Below are 15,188 nucleotides of genomic sequence, written 5' to 3' on the forward strand. Positions count from 1 at the left end.
ATAAAACTTTGAGATGACAAGGATCTTGACTAGAAGGAGGGACAGCGCAAGTTAATCAACCTCTAAACTGACAATAAGAAAGGAAGTGAGGAAGGAAAATACTGGAAATTAAAATATATTTCAAAAAAAAATCACTTTTTCTTTTGTAATCTTTTACCTAATGTAACCTACCCATCTACTATATCTAATCAAGTCAATGACATTGTTGATTAGGAAGGTTGAGTTGATGATTAACTTAAGACAATTAAGCATAATTAACTATTAGGAGATTAGAAGCTTAGACTATATGTATTAACATAGAAAAATTAAGAAATGAGCAGTTATAAATATCTACTAGTACATATTAAATGTATTTCAATTCTTAATTTCCTTCCCTCACAAAAGAAACATGGGAAAGAAAGAAGAATGGACCAAAAGGAGATCAAAACCAATAATAACAACACTTCGCCTTTAAATCAGTTAATAATAACAGACAGCATGCATGGCTCCTCGCACGCCATTTGTTAAGGCTGTCAATGTTTTGACGAGCTCTACAAATGGCATACAGGGAGCCAGGCACACCAAGTATGATGATCCAAAAAAGGAAGGGGAAAAAAATTCAAACTTAGCCTTGTTTCTCTCTTGAAGAACATGGAAGATGCATGATAACATGAATTGAGATGACCAAGTTTTTTTGCTTCTGAAAATTCTGTGGAGCTGAACTGAGGCATGAAGTGATCTACAAGTATATTACCTGTGACAAATTGAGCAACACATATATATAGCACGAAGAAATAAAGGGCCTTCTCATATACCCCCCCTAAATGACAAAATTACCCCTCTGAGTTCCCTTGGCATAGCTATATAGTGCTTTCACTTGGGAAGAGTAAACCAGGCAGATTCTTTTTTGAGTTATTATCAATTTGGCATGAGCAAAAGGCAAAGCTATTTTTGTGGGAGAAACAAAAAAAAAAGACACTATACCCGAGTAATCTACCTTGTGTTTTTTTTTCCCACCCTTTTAAACTCTTTAAAGGTTAGAAATAGAAACACCAAATATGAAAAAGTTGTGGGGTTATTATACAAATACGTGAGGAAGATAGGGTAAGGGTAAAGATATTGAGGAAGAGATAGTGAGAGGGGCTTGTCCTGTTTACTAGAGTCTAGGATGGCTCTAGGGATGTCTCAGCATTCAAAAACCCTCTCTTTTTTTCTTTTTCCAATTAAATAAAAGGGCAAGTCATTTTTATCTTCAGAAACATATTTGTCTTCAAGCGCTTGGATCCCTTCAGATTCCTATTCCCTTCAACAATTGAACTTCTTTTATAAAGAACAAGATATTTCCCTCTGTTGTCCTTTTCCCCTTACACCTTGTGTTGTTCTTTTTCTTTTTTCTTTTCTTTTATTTTTTTTTAAACCATAATATATACATGATATATATATGCAGGAATAAGAATATAACTATTGATGGGAATTAACAAAAGGGTGAGGGCCTTAGGGAACACTTAGGTACCTGTTTACCTTCTTCTGCATTATTATTTCTTCCTCATACTTTTCCATTGAGCCTCGACCAGTTTCTTCATTCAGTCATTTCAAATCACTTGTTGCCAAATAAGAGGAATTTCAAGCAAGAAAAAGAAGAGATCAAATATTCTCTAAGTTTGTAACTATGACTTATCTCTATATTCTCTTATTAAATAAAATGTGGTAGTAGTGTCAGCATAGTTTAACATGTTAAGTTGAAAGAGAAAAAAAGTATCTCCCCGTTTTGGTTTTTAAAAATATATAATCAAACTTATCTTTCAACCTGTTATATTTTCTAAAAAACAATTTGAATATTTTTAATGTGTCTCAACCATTATAGCAATACGGATTCTAAAGTGATTAATAAAAGTATTAAGGACAAGGGTGAGAAATTGAAGTCCATACTTATCTGCTCCCAAATGATTGAACCTAACAACATAAGTCAACAGTAGTTACATTGCACACGCCAGTGCATAGAAATTGCTCTTCAATCCTCAGATGAAATAATTGAAATTGTCAAAAAAAAAAAAAAAAAAAAATACACCACACACAAACACGTACACGCTCACCATATTCAACATGGTAATAGCATAATCAAAGGGATGGGTTCAATGATTTTATTTGCATACACATAGACATAGATGGTAGAAAATAATAAAAGGGGTTGCTCCTGAATTGCATAAACAAGGGTCACATGCAAAAGTATAGTTGGCTGAAAGAGAGGGTTCCCTTCAAGTAAGACAGGAATCTAAAGTAGGACCAGAACAATTCCCTGAAACAAAACATGGTCAAGTTGAAAAATAAAGCTGCAAGATTTTCCATACCAGAATCTTGTGGGAAAAAGTAGTCCACCATACAAATTTATAATAATAAATAAAAAATGAAAAGCTTATGACATGAAATAAGAGCTACATTACTTAGTTGTGCATGATTGGAGCTTCTCTCTTTTATTTCTTTCTTTTTCCACGGGGAACCGAAACCTTTTGGCGTTGTCCTAGTGTTTGGAATAATAGACTTGTTATCCTTTACTTCACATTGCAGATTCTTATACCATACCCCCTGCTAGTATTTTCTTGTGTTGTTTTTATATACTTATATGTTGTAGTAGCAGGTCTTGTTGCACATGCATTCTGTCCAAATTGAAATTTTGAAAACAACAACTTATTACTAATTCCATTTTATTCATTAACCTTATGAATCTCCTCGCTTCATTATTACTATACTAATAATTAATGCTAATACAATATAAAAGGAATGACAAGATTTACCTTGATGCATTCCTTCTTATACTATAAAGCTGTATTTGAAAAGGGGATTGAGAGTGAGAGATAGAAATTCAGAAACTCAAAATTAAATTAAATTTTTATATTATGTTTAGTATAAAATATACTGAATTGAGTTATATCTAATTATTTAAGTGTTTATTTGGGATGTTATTAAGTTGATAAAAAAAAGATTTTTTTTTTCATAAAAAATATTTTTTTTAGCGTGTTTGATAAATTTCTAGTAATAAAAATAAAAGTAATAGAAAAATAAAAAATATCTTTTTTTAAAAAAAAGTTATAATTTACATCTTTTTTTAAAAGATCTTTTTTTAAAAAAAAAGATGTTTTTATGTAATAAATAAACAAAAAAATACTTTTATATGGTTATAACCAAATATAATTGATAAATAAAAAGATCTTTTTGCATGAGATATCCAAACATAAAATTACTTTTACGTTTCCATAAAATCTTTTGAAAAAAATCTTTTCTTAGAAACTCACCCAAACAAACACTAAATATCAAGTTTGGTCTAAAATAAATATAAAGATTGAGGAGTGAATTTAAATTCAAAAAATTAAATGAGAATATGTTTAAAAAAAAATATTATTAAAATTTTAATCTCCAGTCCCAGAAATTTCAATCCCCTCTATTTAACTTTTTAAAGATATTGAAGGAACTAATCTTTAATTACCAAATACAATATTAGATATCAGTCTTTTCATCTTAATTCCGGTGTCTAAAAACAAAACACTACCTAAACTCCTTTTGATAATTTTCTTATATGTAGAGGATCGAAATTTATTTAAAAAACAAACAAATATAAAAGCATGTAAGTTTTTATTTTAAAAAATAAATAAAATTTGTTTTACGTTTTTATCCTTCTAAAAATTATAAACAGTTATTAGTGACACAATTTCTCTACCCTATATTTTATCTAGGGGCTTTGTTTTTAAAATAATTTTATTTGTAGACTTAAAATCAATTATTAAATTAATTATTATGTATATATATTATTTAATTTATATTTTATATTTTAACATATATTTTATATTTTAATATAAAAACATTATGTGTATATAAATAATTAATTATTAAATTAGTCACTATATATTTTTGTATAAATATATATTATTTAATTTATTTTTAATGTATATTATATATTTTGTATTAGTAATTCTTTTAATAGCTAATTTTTTATATATATAATTTCAATATGTATTGTATATAGAGTTGATATAATAGCTTATTTTTAGTGTATATATTCACAATATTGTTATTTTTTCTTCTTTTGTCTTTAGGTTAATGTAATTTAATTAAAACACTTTTAAAGACAAAAACACATAATACTGAGATATAGTGACACAACAAAGATAAAATTACAAATTTTTTGTCCTGTCTTCGTTGTTGATCTCCACTTTTTATGAAGATAAAAGATGCAAAAGTTAGGATATGAAATTAGACTTGGTCCAAATTGAAATTTTGAAAACAACAACTTACTAATTCCATTTTATTCCAAAATCACAAGCCTTTACATAAGTGCTGGAGCACGGTGGGCTTGCAAAATACTGGAGCATTGAAAGAACACACGATGGTGCAATACACAAGTGTTGGAGTACCATGGGCTTGCAAAACGCTAGAGCAGCGTAAGTTTGCCCGCATTTGCGACCCGGATGGCTTGATTAGACCGATTTTATCGAATTTGACCGGTTCACTCTTATTTTTAACTTTAAGCAGCTCTGGACTTAGACTGAATTAATTTAAGATCTGGTTTATCGATTTTTCAATCGAACTGGCAGGTCCGATTCAGATTTGATAACTATGCATTAACCTTATGAATTTCCTCATTTGATTCACGGCCCAAGACTCATTATTACTATCAACCATATAATTTGTTATCAAAATTAGTCACTAGTATTATATAAAATATATGTTATAATATAAAATATACATTGAAAATAAATTAATACAAAAATTTATATACAAATATATAATTATAATGACTAATCTTAGTGGTTAATTTTAATGTACAAATAATACAATATTTTTGCATTACTATACTAATTAATGCTAATACAATAAAAGGAATAACAAGATTTACGTTGATGCGTTCCTTCCTCATACTATAACCTCCTCCTGTTGATAACTCGTTAAATACTGAAGATGCAAAATTTATTTGAAAAATAAGGCAAATATATAAATATGTACATTTTTGTTTCAAAAATAAAATTCGTTTAAATAATTTTATGATATTTGGTTAAATTTTTGTTTAAAAAATAAAACACCTATACTAGGTGTATAAAAAAAAAAAAAAAAAAAAAAAAAAAAAAAACCAGCCATCATGTGTATAGAATAATACATATGTTAAAAAAAAAAAGTACACATTAAAAGAGAAAATTACAATTTTTTTTTGTCTTGTCTTCTTCATTGTTGATCTCCACCTTTTGTGAGGATAAAAGATGCAAAATTTCAAACATAAGATATGAAATTAAACTTTGTTAATAAAAGATGTTATATCCACATCTGCTACTTCACATATTTTTAATATATATTTTATATTTTAATGTATATATTTTATATAAATAGTTGATTGATAACTGATTTTTTTGTTTTTACACTTGATATGATTTCTCTTATAAATACATATCTCAACTATTTATTAGGTTTGTATACATTCATTAGCCCTGGATTGTAATTCTGGTGTTGAACCCCTTTTTATGTGCACAATTGAATCAACTGCTGAATTGTCTCCTTGAGTTTATCTGAATTGAATTTTCCATAGGAACAGGTGGTGCTGTATGTTGAGGCAATAAAGTTAAATTGGTAAGTATCTTAATTAGAATACTGGTATTTACGATGGGTAAAAACAAAAAATGGTATGATATGATTTGTAATGTAATGAGAAGTAGTGATTGGTCCTTTCATATTCGTAAAGCACAGTGTGATTGGTAGGAAAAGCCAAGAGCATCATAATCATGTTAAGTTTTAGCATAAAGAAAAAAAGAAACCGACCAAAACATTAACTGCAATAAATTATTGACCAACAATTTTTTCATATAGCCAAATACTCAATTATTGAGCAACAGTAGATATTGGATAGGACTGAAAAAGAATTTAAAAAAAAAAAAAAAAAAAAAAACTGTACCGATCGATTGTCTTGGAACAGAGAATATAACAATTTTCCGTATTAAACGAACCGGATCCTCAACAGTATGGAGTTGCTGTTTCTGATCAGAAGCTTCGTATTTATTATCTTTTATCATAAAATTTTGTCTAAGATATTGATCTGTATGAAGTAAAATTAGTGTATTAATACGACTATGAGATTATTTTTGTTAAATACTTAAACTATTGGTAGGGACTTATAAATAACAACTATGCAATGGACACAAAAATCAGTCACAAAATAATATCTTGTTTCTTTTATTTAGTAGATATTTGTTCCAAAAAATTTAATTTATTCTAAAAAATTAAATTATATTATTTTCATGTTTGTTTGAAGTTTTGAAATCTAATTCTTAATTTATTTCTCAATTGAAATTTTTATTCCCAGTGTATTTGATATTTCTATATTAAGAGAATAAAAATTAGCATGTAAATTTACCATTATATTTCTTCTCAAAAATCTTCTTTTTATTAATATTAAGAATATTTAAAAATTAAGAATCTATTTTCAAGAATATGTAAAATAAAATAAACATATTTGTAATATATTATCGAAAATATTAAACCAATTTGTAGTATTAAACAAACAAGTTTTTAAAAGTAAATACATACATTTTTTAATCACTATCAAAAAGATAAATTGCTCTTCTACAAATTAAAAGTCTAATAAATTTTTAACCATCTAAATAACTAGTTTAAGTGACCCCTAACATATTAGAAGGTCACCGTTTACAAGGAATCATTTAGACCAATTAATCAAATTGGTGGAAACCAATTATAAAATTTTTGAATCATGGAAAAGTGTTTCATCCTTCCAACAAATAATCAGGAACTGAAAGAACATTTACGTTTTTTATTTTAACAATAGTCAAGGATAATTTTTTTATTAATAATATTCTTTTTGGAATATATTTTTTAATTTTGACAATAATGCCACTCATGTTATGTGAGACCAGCCACAGAATTGAATATAATGCAAAACTAAATAATACTTATATCTGGTATCATGGTTCAATTCTTAAGACTGGTAAACAGATCAATCTGGATTTTGATGAAACTGAGAACAATCAAGATTACCGCAAATAATTAAACTAAGAATGGCGACTGTAAATAACTTGGGGGGCATCCTACAATTTTTAGTGCCTCTGCAAATCCGGCACAGTTTTATTTTGAAAAATAGTCACCATTTAAAAGAATCCTATAGCTTACAAAATTTGCATTGTTCTGAAGAAAAGCTATATATAGCTGATTCAAAAAGTTCGTTTAACAGTGAAGGTGTGGATGAGTTTATTTACAGCTAAGAATACTATATATTACAGTTGACTACTATTATTGCACCTAAATTTTTAAGTCAACAACAAGTATCGTTACTCAAAGTCAATTTAGCTGACTATATTTAGATAGATGATAATAAGATTCAGAGAAAACTAATTTTTTCTCCGAAGTTAGTTTCATGGAGACGAGATGTTAAATGTTTTATTGATATCAAAATATAAATTAATTTTTAATTATTTTTTATTTTTTAATTATATAAATATTTAAAATAATTATTTATTTTAATAAATAATAATAATATATACTATTTTTATATAATTGGATACATAGATATGTAATAATATTTAGATATGTTTAAACATATTTAAAGAAGTATTTTTTTTTTCTTAAAATATAATTGGATATAGAAAATACGCTTGTTAAACGAGTGTCAAATCATATGTAAAATATATCTGATACGTAATTCCGGCAACTCACCAAAATAACCATGCATCAAATTATATTATTAAGAATTTTTAAGATTTAAGACACAAATTTTACAATACCTACGAAGTTAAATAATCAAAAAGCAGATTGTTGGATTTAAAAAATGTTTGAAAAATAATAAAAAACAATCTAAAACAATTCAAAGTTATTTTATTTTGCAATATTTACTTATTATTTATTTTATTTTATATTTTTAATTACCGCTATAATAACTAATAATATTAAATATAATAAATATATAATTATATATATATTACATACGTAAAAATATAAATATTTAATTAAATAATTTTGAGTAATTATCTCTCAAGCATTATGAGTTGAGTTTTATTCAAAATAATTGTTTACATATAAGACTTGACTCCTGTAAATCTCGAGTAATTAATAAATAGTGAGTCAATAAATTAATTATTATTTAAAAAAATTAAAAAAAATTAAATTTAATAAGTTAGAAGAGTAAAAATAGTTATATATGAATTTTGATACTAATTTTAAAGATTTTAACTTAAAATTAAACCAACAGACCAAATTGGTTGAACTAAACTCAAATTGGGTCAAGGCCCAACATATAAAATATGCAACTCAGCTCACTTTCTTTCATTCTTTCATTTTCCACGCTGAACAAACGGGAAAGGGGGAGGAGCATGAACTCAAACTCTTGCTCCAAAAATTCAATTTCACGTAACTTTCAATCAAAAGTTCCGATTGACGAGCCATCAGCGGCCACGCATTCGTCTCGAAATCATTTACAAAATCCGCCGAACAATCTCGGATAATCAATCTTGCAGACATCACAGCAACTCAAAGCATTCAAAAGTAATGTGTTTGCACTGTTACTGATCAATCGTTAAGAGACAAAACAAAATTGTCTCCTGCATAACTAACATTGTAGACTTAACAGCAACTCTGATTTAATTCAGTTTGAAGTTAAAGAGTACAAAGTTAAAAGAAGCCATAGATTCAATCCTCCCTTATCTAGGCCATTGAGAAACTTCATGTTACATACAACTCCAAAGGCTTGATAAGCATTCTCAGATCACTTACTAAAGGAAAAATTAGCCTTACATGATTCAACCCTCCTCATGCTAAGTTTTTTCCACCTTCAAGTGAAGAAACCAAAGATATATGATATCTCGTCTAATCGATTGAGATTTCCATGTCTTATTTCTCACTTTGAGCTTAGTGCTATTGTTCTTTTGTTGTTCTCTTTTCAGTAAATTTTTCAAAAACCTCTCTCTTTTCATATCTCTCAAATGTAAAAAATACAAATTCTTTTACCCAATGCAAAATCTTTCTTATGTTTATAAGAAAACTAGTGGCAATACCCATTGATTTCATAATATCACTATAATTGCGTTTGGAAGATAGACTAAAACTGAGAGACATAAATTGAAAAATAGAATCTGAGAGACAAAAACTAAATTAAGTATCTATGTTATGTTTGGTATAAAATATACAGGACTGAATTATATCTCAGTATCTTGTTTGATTTAAGATTAATATAGTGATTGAAATAAGTTGAATTACTAAAACATCCTTAACTGATTTACAAAAATAAACTGAAACACACAACCTAACCATGTCACCATCTCCTTTTCTCGTTTCTTCCATTCTATTCAATAAAATTTATCAGACTGATCATTGCGATAAGCATCAAAGAAGCACGAAACATAAATTCATTAGCTATATTAGTTCTACATATAGACAATCATACACGTTAATTGCACCTGAGAACGAGAAATCAATCAGTTTTATGTTTCTGAAGCACAATATCACATTGATCAAGAGCTTCAAAGATCTCAAAATTAACTTAATTTCATACTTTTTACCCGAATGTGAAAATTCAAAAGTTTTGAAATTTATTAATCTGAAATTCTGAATATAGTAAACACTATGATATCTATGAATCCTAAATCCACATTTAAAATGTGTAGAAGTAGCGAAAACAACAAAATTTACAAAACAAAGAATGAAATTTCACAGTTTGGAGCTACAATTGATGAACAACAGTAGAAGAGAGATCGAAGCATAGTGTATCAGTGGAGTTATGAGCTCCAAAATGTGGTAGCTTCGCAGCTTTCAATGTTTGCTTTTGCCAACGCTTATGTTCCGTGTGATTAAATTGGAAGATGCAATGGCGACTTACCTTCATCACCGCGGCTCAGACGACCACGACGAGCTAGTTCTGGCGGCAGCACTAGCGTCACAGGCTTGAGGACGCTTTGGACCAACATTGAACTCTAGGGCGAGAAGACAAGCCCCCTCGCGACCTTCTTCTTCTTCTTCTTCTTTTTCTTCTTCTTCTTCTTCTTCTTCCTCTTCTTCTTCTTCTTCTTCTTCTTCTTCTTCTTCTTCTTCTTCTTCTTCTTCTTCTTCTCTCTCTCTCTCTCTCTCTCTCTCTCTCTCTCTCTCTCTCTCCCCCTAAAATCCCTCTCTCTGGTTCTATAACACCCTACCACACAGAGCCTTATGCTTAAGTCATAAAACAGAGGTGGCGAGGTATTACGACCTCTAAAAATAAAATTTAGTATATATAGTAGTGTGAAAAATATTTATAACTAGGAGACTTTGAAGAAAAAGGGGTAAAACAAAATCGTAAATTAAAAAGTGCCACACTCCGATCGATAACATAACAAAACAGATAAAGGATAAGCTAACGCAAGTATATATACAAGAGAGTGACAAAAATATAGATATCAAAACTCAAGACTTGGTTTGCGAAGATAACCGGTCCAAGCATAGAAGTATACATACATATATATAAAGCAAGGAACCCCAGAAAAATCCAAAGGACAAGTTACAGAACCTGTTCTCCAAAATAACCTCTAAGAGGAGTCAATACAGTATATAAGTATATAGTGGAGATAATAAGTATCTAAGTAAGTACAAAAAACCTAAATAAAGTCCCGAGAGCTAAGGATCTTTGTTAATCCAGAAGTCTCCTGCATGCTTCAGCGAGGAGCCTCACGTCCTGCATCTGAAAACCACAAAATCCGCATGGGTGAGAACCAGAGGTTCTCAGTATGGTAACAATGCCCACATATCTAACATGCAATGTTCTGGGAAAGCCGAAGGCAATCCTAGAACTTCCAACAGATAATCAAAGCTTATAAACAGACTAAACCATAAATGAAATAGGCAACTAGCTAAAGATCTTCAGTCTAACTAACACCCCCCTTTCCAAATCCTTCGAACCTCCCAACCACCATCAGTAATTTGATATCACAAACACAATTATATTAACAAGGAAATGCACAAATAAGAAGCAAATATGGCAGTTAGACAATTAGCAAGTAATATGCAGTCAATTAGGCATTCCAGACAATTCACATATAATGCATATGATGTATGCCTCCTGTCCTAGTGGCTGATGAGTCTCATCTGTCGGTTATAAAGCCAACCCGACAAGTCCTGGTAGCTAACCATTGGACTGTCCCTCTGTCGTGAATCCCCAACTCAAGTTATTCTCAATCATAATCATCAATACATATTCACAACTCCCACATTGGTTTTTATCTACGGGGGCAAGCTCATCCGAAACTTTCAGTGTCCGGCCACACTTACGACATAGGGTCAGCAGAGCATCGAGTCTCCACTTAGAGCACGTGGTGGCTAGCCACTGCTTTCACCCAGGAAAACTCGTATCTCAGATAGTGGAAGTGCAACATTCACATTTCATTCAATAAGCATATATGCAATCATACTCAACCATAATTCAATAATAGCTCAGCCATAATTTAGCAATAATTCAGCCATTCGGCTCATAATACCATCTATAACCAGCCACAATTTATAAACAATTACAGCCCTTCAGCTCATGGCATATAAAGCACTTCCACTATCATCATCAACAGCCCATACAATTATCTTTAACCATAATTCATTATTAATTTTCCCCTTACTTCATCCACAAGTTACCACATTTCCCAGCTTCTTCCCATCGCTAGGCATACTATAAGGATTTAGGACATGAAGGGTGAGAATATGGGCTTAGAAGTCTGAAATCCGGTTTTAAAAGCTCAAAAATCAGTTTTTAGTGAAAACGGGGTCACGCGTGCGCGTCGCCCATGCGCACGCGTGGAAGGTGGAAAAGTAGAGTGATGCGTGAGCGTCGTCCATGCGCACGCATGGGAAGCAGAGAGGTAGAGTGACACGTGCGCGTTAGCCATGCGTACGCGTGGGTACGTTTTGTACTCCTCGCACAAAACCAGCGCGATACCAGCGCAACTCTCTGGATTTTCTACTACGCACCTACATCAGTACAGCGACGCATACGCGTCAGCCAGGCGCACGCGTGGGGAGTAAAATTGTAGGTGATGCGTACGCGTCAGCCACGCATACACGTGGGAGTACGTTTTACCAAAAATTTTACTAAGTTTAAAAAACTGCAGGATTCCATTTTCAAACCCCAAACTTCTGACGGGCATAACTTTTTCGTTTCAAATCCTTTTCCGTCCGTTCTTCGAACGGCATAAACATCTTGGATCCAATTTTATTTCTAAATAAGTTTGACATAAATCGGGGATTCGGAATCCATGTTATGCTCTATCAAAGTAGACCCAAAAACCACATTTTCATACAAACCCACAAAAGCCCATTTTCAAAACAAACCAATTTCAACCCTTTTCAAAACTAACCAAAACTTACCAAAAATCAACCTCAAACCTCCTCAATTCATATGTTAATATTTTTTATCAAATTCACAATCCACCAATCTACCATTTTAACCAATCTCAATCAAATAACTCAATTTCAAACACAATATCATGTCATATATCTTTCCTCATCCCAATTTCCAACAATACCATTTCCATCAACCATCAATACATACAATCAATATTATCCTCACCATAAACATAGTTTCACCCACAATTCAATCTCAACCAATCATTAAGCATATATCATAACATGCATGTCTCTCATACATCATACCATCAAAACATCCAAAATCCACTAATCACATACATAACAACACAATTCATCTCAATCAATCAACAACATCAATAGTCCAAATCCTATCTTAGGGTCTCTAGCCTAAGTTTTCACACCACATTACATTTTAGATACAGGAAACCGAAACCATACCTTGGCCGCTTCCCCGCTCAACCCGGAACACCTCCAAATCACTTTTTCACAAGCTCTCAAGACTTCAACACCTCCAAGAACAGATTTTTAGCACACAAAAGCCATTTTTCTAAGCTTTCCAAGACTTCAATCAAGCTCCAACACACATATATACACTTTCTAAAGCACAATACCACACTCAAACATACCCACTCAATACCAAACATCATAAACCAATAAATTCCACTAGAGTTGAGAATCTTACCACACCCAAGGATCAAGGAGACAAGATTAAGCCTCTCCTTCAAGCTAGTTGGATCCTATAACATCAAAAGCTCACAAATCTCAAGATTTTTCACCCAAAATTTTGAAATTAAGATTGGAATTTCAGAGATAAAATCATGGCTTACCTCAAGAACAAATTTGTAGACTTTGTAGAGCTCGACACAGTGAACGCGTGGCCACAAACGGTGCGGCAATCGGAGCTCTGGATCAAAAATTATGGTGATCTGAAGATCAAGTAAGAGTTGGAACTTTGGAAGAGTATTCTTCCCACTTTCGTTGCATATTCAGCATGTTTGGGGTTTAAAAGAGGAAAGAGAGTGCTGTTTAAAGATTTTAGGTTGAGCTTGGTTGGGCCAAGGGTCCAATATGGGTCTGGTTGGCCCGATTTGGCCCGTTCGGTTCAATCTTGGGCCGATTTCTTTAAAATTAGTGTCGAAATTCTCGTTTTAATTTTCTCTACCATATTAAACCATAAAAATCTCATTTCTAATTTTCTAGAATATATTTTAATTTATGAGTTAATTATTCGCTAATTATCCGGATTTTACAGGTTCTCTCTCCTTCTCTTTATCTTTGTCTTTCCCTCTCTTGCTCGACGATAGTGTGACGACCTTCTTTGCCAGCGATGCCCTCCTCTTCTTTTTCTCCTCGGCATTGTCCCTAGCTCCACTCTATGAACAGTGCTGTGAGATCTCCAGAGAGGGAAGCACGATCTCCAGAGGAGAAATAAAACCTGGTCAGAGTCTTTGTATTTGTAGAGGGATAAATTTGAAAAATAAAAAATATAATGAAAGTTTTTCAGGAACAAAATGTTATTAAAGTTTTAATTCTTGTTCTAAAATTTTAGTTTTCTGTGTCTCTACTTTTTAAAAGTACTAAAGGAACTGAAATTTTGTATCTTGAAACAAAAATTTTAATTTCAATATCTGACTACCAAACACAATAATGAGTCTCAATTCTCTGATTTCAGTCCCAATATCCGATACCAAAACGCAGTCTATGTGATTTTATTCCCACAATGGGGCCAGTATTCGGAACTTTTCCATGGGATTTTGTTTTGGTAACAAAAATTCCACACAATTCACAATACCTCTTATGAATTTTAGGTGAAACAAAACTCTTCCTCATTTCTCCAACTCTTGTTGCGAAATGTGCCTTATTTAGACCAAAAATTTTCAAGCCATTTCGCAGATGCCCTAATACAAAATATGCTAATACAAATGTGTTTTCAGGAAAAAGAAAAAGGAGGAGGGGGGATCTTTACATCATGCGGAATGCACCTTGAATCATACATACATTAGGGTGTTGCAAAATTATTATTACAATTAGGTATTCAAGTAACTTTTTTAGATTTTGCGCAATGTTGAAAACAATAAACAATATTTGAAGTTTTCCCATTTTGGTTAAAAAATTAACTACACCTCTTGTTAAAATTTTATTATTTTGGATCTTCCTCCTCAGGAAAAAAAAAAAGAATGCAAGAGAATCATAAGCAAATACATATTGAAGAAGAGGATGAAGTGAAAAATGAAGAAAGGAATCAGAAGAGTGAAATGAGTAAGAAAACAGCGACGGTGGATCCGAAAAGGAGTGGCAGCGACTGATCCGGAATAGCACAATACAGTAATGGCAGATTTAAAATGGGGCGGCGATGACGAGCCTGTGACGGCGCGACCATGGTGGATGATGTGTATTTTGTTAGGGGGTACCCATTAATACCCTCTATAAGTGGTTTGCATGTTTGCGACAAAGGTTGATGATGAGTTTTATTAGGTGGGTTATTTATTTCTTTGAGTGGATGTTAATATTATAGATATTATTTTAATTTTATACTCACCTATGTTTAAATTAATTATATTTTTGTTATGTATAATTATTAATATAAATATAAATATTATTAAATATATATAAATAAAAATATTAAATATTTGTATTAATTATAATTCTTTTATAATTATATAATATTTATTAATATTATTTTTTTAATAAATATATATAATATATAATAATATAATAAAATAATAAATATAAACTAATTAATTAATTATTAAAATTAAAAATAATCTTTAATATAAAAATAAAATAAAAAATATTTATTACAAAAAATACTAAAATTTTATATAATTATTTAATAATAATTAAATTAT

Source organism: Arachis ipaensis, chromosome B6 (genome assembly GCF_059453495.1).
Source record: "Arachis ipaensis isolate K30076 ecotype BB chromosome B6, ASM5945349v1, whole genome shotgun sequence".
NCBI classification, from domain to species: Eukaryota; Viridiplantae; Streptophyta; class Magnoliopsida; order Fabales; family Fabaceae; genus Arachis; species Arachis ipaensis.